Source organism: Camarhynchus parvulus, chromosome 17, assembly GCF_901933205.1.
Source record: "Camarhynchus parvulus chromosome 17, STF_HiC, whole genome shotgun sequence".
In the NCBI taxonomy this organism is placed as follows: domain Eukaryota; kingdom Metazoa; phylum Chordata; class Aves; order Passeriformes; family Thraupidae; genus Camarhynchus; species Camarhynchus parvulus.
In genome coordinates, this window is record NC_044587.1 from 998,278 (window position 1) to 1,004,437 (window position 6,160).

The following is a 6,160-nucleotide window of genomic DNA, read 5'->3' on the forward strand; positions in this document are numbered from 1 at the left end:
CCACAGAAGAATGGACCTTGGAGGCAGCTGCTCTGAGCTTAGGTGCCGGTTGGAAGTGGCCTGGCACTCCTGGCAGTGTGGCACAGAGTGCCAAGGGGCTGCCAGCAGCATGGCAGCTCTGCAGGAGGCTCTGCTGCCCACCAACGCTTGGCCAAAACTGGATCCTGCTTCCCTTGGGAATGGAGGGAGCAAAGGGCACGAGGCAGAGCCCAGCTTTGCACCAAAGGACTTCGGAGGGAAACTGCAAAATTATTTCAAATTTAAGGCTGGGTTAGATTTAATGAGAGAGTTTCCCAGCAGACAGCAAAACTGTGGTCTTTGTGCCTGTGTCTTAGAGAGAATGAATCACCTTTTGTAAGAGCACAAAGTACAGTTTTCTGGTAGCATTAGAAAAGAGATCAAGCCCTCAGCCTCACTCTTCTCTGTATATTCAAATAATCCTTCCTCAGTGCACATGCAGGGAGGTGAAGGGAAGTTTCCTGTGATCACTGAATGCCACCCAAGTTTCCAGCCTCGCCTACCCCAGTTACCTGGATTTAAACATGGACCGATTTCCATAAGTATACACCGGACTTTCAAATAAGACTTGATGCTTTGGCTGGCATCAAGGATGGCTGTAGAGACCCTGGCAAGAAAGCATCACTGGCATTTCAAAGGAAAGGTCACAGCCAGCAAGTGGGAACCCACAGTTGGCATCTCATTGGCTTCACCTAGAATCACACTGGGAAGGCCCCAGAGAGCACAGCCCAGAAGTGTGGTTCCTGTGGACCTCCTGGCTCTCCAGATGATTTCTGTGCCCAGCTGTTTGCTCCCTGCCATGGAGCAGATTCGTTGCCATCAGTGCTGGCAGCTCCTCGCTGTATCAGCACTGATTCCCACAGAGCCAGTCAGCTGTCTCCTTAGGGCAACTCAGCTTCTGGAATCGCCTTCATTCACACATCCTAACACAAACCAGGGATGACAGAGCTCCTGGAGTTAAGAGGTGTCTGTCCTGCACATGAAGACCTTGGCAAGCAGACATACGACCTTGGGATGGCTGGATGGCAAAACCCCAAAGCACTTTTAATGCTGGTAAATCTCTCTAACAAGCAGCTGAGCAAAGGGCAAGTTGTTTTGTGCCGTTTGGGTGATGCTGTCACTCTGGGTTAGCTTGGTTTGGGATAGGCCGCTGTTCTGTTTACGTTCAGTCAATTTAAAAAATCAGCTCAGGTGCATTTTAGGGAACGTTTCCTTAGCAGTGAGTAAACCCTGAGCAGCTTGTGTCACACACTGCCTGTGTCACACACCACTTGTGTCACACACCACTGTCACACACCACTCGTGTCACACACTACCTGTGTCACACACTGCCTGTGTCACACACCACTTGTGTCACACACCACTCGTGTCACACACTACCTGTGTCACACACTGCCTGTGTCACACACCACTCGTGTCACATACCACTTGTGTCACACACTCCTGTACACACCACTCACACACACGTGTCACACATACGTGTGCACACACCATGTGTCGGAATCTGCTGCTTTGCTTTCAGGGCCTTTGTAAGGAAACCTTTTGACTCTGTGGCAAGGTTGCTGCCCAGTGTGATTCCTTAGGTATCTTGTCTGAGCAAGTGCTGCAGACCTGCCAGAACTCTGCAGCCCCTGAGTGCAGAACCTCCCTTGGTTTCATTTCCTGTGATACACTGACAACTACAAGACATCTCAGATGAGAAGAACGTTTCCTCTGCAACCCCAGACTCACATTTCTAATGCAAAGCATCCTGTTCCAGTGCTATTTTGCTTTCTTACTTGTTTGTAGAGTTAGCTTTAACCAGGGTTTTATTTTCTTATTTTTGCTTCTTAAATGCCCCCAAGTCTCAGTGAGGTTTGTTTCAGCAATCTCGTGTGGACATGCCAGCCTTAATCTCACTCTTCCAGGCCCTTCTCATTGTGTGGGATGAAAGCCCAGCGCAGAGCCTCCCCGTTAATTGCCAGCTTTCTGTTCCCAGTGACAGGTGTATTGTCTGGAGGAACAGACCCAATTGTGTCCCTGCGCTGTGGGACATCAGCTGCTGATATTCCAGAGCCTTTCAAGGAGCTTGGGCACGGCTGCTTATTTAGTGCCATCATTTACAAATCTGTATAGCCCAGAAACTTAAAAGAAAAAACAGGAGCTGCCTCTATTACTCATCTTTTTGGTGTTGCTTTTTTCCTCAAGCTAACTACCCCTAAATCTCCCATCCTCCTACCAGCTGGACAGGGCATTTGGTTCTGATTCTCTTTGAAACACTAAATCTTTCTTTTTTCCATACTTTTCTAATGAAGGGGTTTTGCTGGTTTAACCAGACACCCACTGTGCATCTGCTTGAACCTGGAATGACAGCTAGGAAAACCCCTGCAAACAGTCATTTCTGTGAGGTGTCAATGTGCACAGGCTGAGGTCACAACAAGCGTGGGGAGATGGCTCACACCCTCTGGAGGTCCTGAGGAACACCCTCAGCAGCGATCTGGACTTGGGGGACAGTGGCTGTGCCTGCTTTATCGAGCAAAAAGAGGAGCTCTGGTGCTCAGAGTGAGGAAAGGCAGCAGCAAGAGAGCTCCTGAGAGATGAGAGAAAACATACCAGAGCAATATTAGCCCCAGATTGCATCTGTCTTTCCCGTTTTTCACATGAAAGGCTAAAGCTTTCCATACGTGGCCGTTGCACAACAGCAGAGCTGCAGCCACCAGAAACACAACAGACCATTCAGCAGATGGCCCAGGCCTCCTCTGCAGGAGCCTGGCGCGGAGAAACCATCTCTTTGCTGCCTTTAATCATGCCAGCCACAAGGCAGGAGGGCCTACAAACAACTGGCAAAAGCAGTCCCACACCACTTTGCAGGAGCACAGATGCTGAGCAAGAGGAAGCAGTCGTGGCCAGCTGAGCCCGGGGGCCTCCACGGTTTGGGAGCTCAGATAACTCAAGTGTGCATTCCCAGCCTGGACTGGGAATCCCCCTCACGTGCCTTTTGCTGACATCCTGTCCCATGGAGGGAGACAGTCTGCTCTCACATCTACACCTCTGCCAGGAGCTGTTCCATTCAGAAAATGGCTCTTCAGGAGCTCTGTGGAACTTGCTTCACATCTCACCTCCTGTCTGCTCCAGCTTCAACCTCTTTCAGTTTTCCAAGTAATGAGGGCATCCTCTTGGACCCAAATCAACACTCCATTTCCCCTAATGAATTTAAATATGTCAAATAAGTCTGCTTTTGGGAGTTTCAGTTGCAATGAAGATCCCAGGAAGCTCACCTTCTGTCCTGCCTGGGCAAACACTCACTCCTTTAGCTTGGGTTTAACCACATGTTGGTAAAGTTTGAGTCTATCTAGTTCTGATCCTGTCAGAATTGTATTGAAATTCTTCTGACAGATTCTTGGCTCGCAGCTCGTTAACAGATCGTTGTTGAGGCGAGGTGTTTGAAATTAGAGCGGTTTGGAGCAGGAGAGACACATGGTGCATTTATTCTCCAGTTCAGCCTTTCTCTCCCTGCCTGGCTCCACTCCTGACACGAGTTCACCTTGGGACATCACAGGAGCTGCTGTTTGGGAGCCAGGAACACACACCAGCCGGGAGTGTGCTGGAATATGGACCGGGCACAGCCGTGGGGAGGGGGCAGGAGCACCACCAGGGCTTTCCCTCCTGGCCAGTTTGCATTGCCCCTGACCAGCTCTAATGAAAACCTGTCCTGGGCAGGGCTGGCTGGTGCTGCAGAGGCCAGCCTCACCCTGTAAGGCTTGGCTTTTCCCAACTCTTTTATTCTAGAGAGCAAAAAATTGCCTGGTGATTTCCTGTAGTTACCCTGCAGCAGCAAGTTTGCCTCTCACGCTGCAAGAGCAGGTGCAAGCCTCATAGAGGAGAACCATACTGAAGATTCTGGTAAACATTCCAAGTTACCCAATGTGTCTTCAAAAGGTCCAAGAATTCGAGATGTCATTTGTCATTCACACTTTGAGAAAGCACTGAACACAAAAGTGGGAACAGCAGGCAGGTGTCAGTGCAGGCACCAAAATACCTGGGAGTTTGTACATGACACACAGACAGAGCTCAGCACCTGCGGAGATAGCACCAAACGCTCCTCCCATCCCAAGCAAGTTTCAAAAAACGTGTCTGGAGTGCTATTTAACTTCCCTGTCAGATGTCTTGTAGGATGGCAAACCTGGATTGCAGCTTTGTTAAGGCTAGAAACAGATTTCAGGACTGCTTAAAAAAAAGAAAAGAGAGAAGTTTGTGTTTTTCAGGCTTGGGTGCAGTTCATTGCAGCAAGTTGAGGTGAGCTCTGAGGTGTGCAGCCCTCTGAGATGTCCCCAGATGTATAACCAGCACTTCTTTAGAGATGGGACCAGAGCATTAAAAATTGAACCGGGCACTCTCCTCCCCAGTGTTTGTTCTTCTTTTGGACTTTTGGACTTCCCCAGCTCATCAGAACAGCACCACCCTCCAGCCCTGCACAGAGGGGGTGCCCAGAGACACCTGCTGTCACCCACCCCTGCTGCCAGGGCTCAGGGACACCGGAGGGCTCTGGGGGACACCACCACACACCGGTGTCTGCAGTGCACGCCAGCCCAGAACTGCTACAGCGCCAAAGTATTGCTCTATTAAATACAGCAGCTGTGGAAAAGCCCATGTCAGACAATCAGAGAAGATTCTCTCCTTTAGGCCATCGCTTGTATCTCCATTAATGGCGCTGGAAATAGGCATCCCAGGCAGCTGAGGGAGAGGCAGGGCTGCGGGTGACTCTCAGGCAGGCGTTTCCCAGCAGTAGATGGAGCTGGTGGTGCACCAGGGCGCCCCTGGAGCGGGGAGGAGAGGCACCTGCACATCTGCAAAGGGCCAGCCCTGCGCACCTGCGGGCGGGAGAAGGCTCTCTATTTCTGGAAGGTAAAGCAATAATTGTGGGACATCTGCTTAGTTGTCAAGGACCAAAAGGGAAATAAAGCTGTTGTCCCCTCTAGCTAAAACCTGCTGTTTCCTTTTCCCCAGGCTCCCCACCACCAACTGCTCCACAGTTTACATGCCAATCCAATTTTGATGCCTGTAATTCACCCCAGAGACTGTTTATTTTAACTTTATCAAGTGAAGAGAAAAACAACTGTGTTAGAATGAAAAAAGAGCATCTGGCAGCAGGATATTCTGTCTCTCAGACAGTTTCCCAGCTTTACTGGTGCACAAGAACACGGGATTTCGGTTACCCAAGGGCTGGAAGGAGAGAAGAGCGTGCAGAGCACAGGTTCTCTGGGTGTTTACTTGAAGAATGGTCCTGCCTGGTCTGGTGGCTTTTTTCTGCAAGACTGGCACAACCAAGGAGAGGCTGGGCCTTGGATTTCTTCCCCATTTTTGTTCTCTCCCACTGGCAAGTGTTTTTGGGCACTGGAGGGAAAAGTAGGCATTGCCCAGTAGCTTTGCCCACCCATCCCACTTTTGTTGTTCATCTGGAGAACACCCTGATGGAGAACAGTAATTTTTCAATAATTAGGAGGGACAGTGCAGACATGCAGCTCTGGTTGGACACAGGGGAGCCTGGGTTCATTTTCCTGCAAGAGAAGGGGTATCAAGTAATTAATATTTAATGTTTGGAACAAATGGTACTTCATTTTTTTAATCAATGAGGTTTTTAATTTCAGGCACTTATAATATCTAGAAGCAACTGTGTGTGAACTCTGGAAAAATCTCACTCTCTGCCTTGCTTTTCGCACATCCTTTCTGCGGATGTTCCAGAAGTTCTGCTCTCTGTGGATACATTTGAGCATTCCTTTAATGGTTTGGGATGCTGGAGGAAAAGTTAAACTGGAGGCTGGATGTAGTTTACTCAGAAGGCACTAAATTAATTTTAGCGACATACAGCAGTAGGTCCTGCAATATTGAAAATGGTTTTTTTGTTCGGGTATTTTTGTGAGGTTTTTTTTTTTTTTTGCCACGGAACGATTCCATTGCCAGCACGTCGGTTTGGGATTGGCTTGGGCTAGGTTTGGGGTCATTTGGGGTCGGTCTTGGGTCGGTTTCGGGTCGGTTTTGGGTCCGTTTCACGCCCCGCCCCGCCCCGCCCCGCCCGGCCCCGCCCGGCTCCGCCCCGCCCATCTCTGCCCCACCCCTCCAGGCCCCGCCCCTCAGCGCGCGGCCCCGCCAGGCCCCGCCCCTC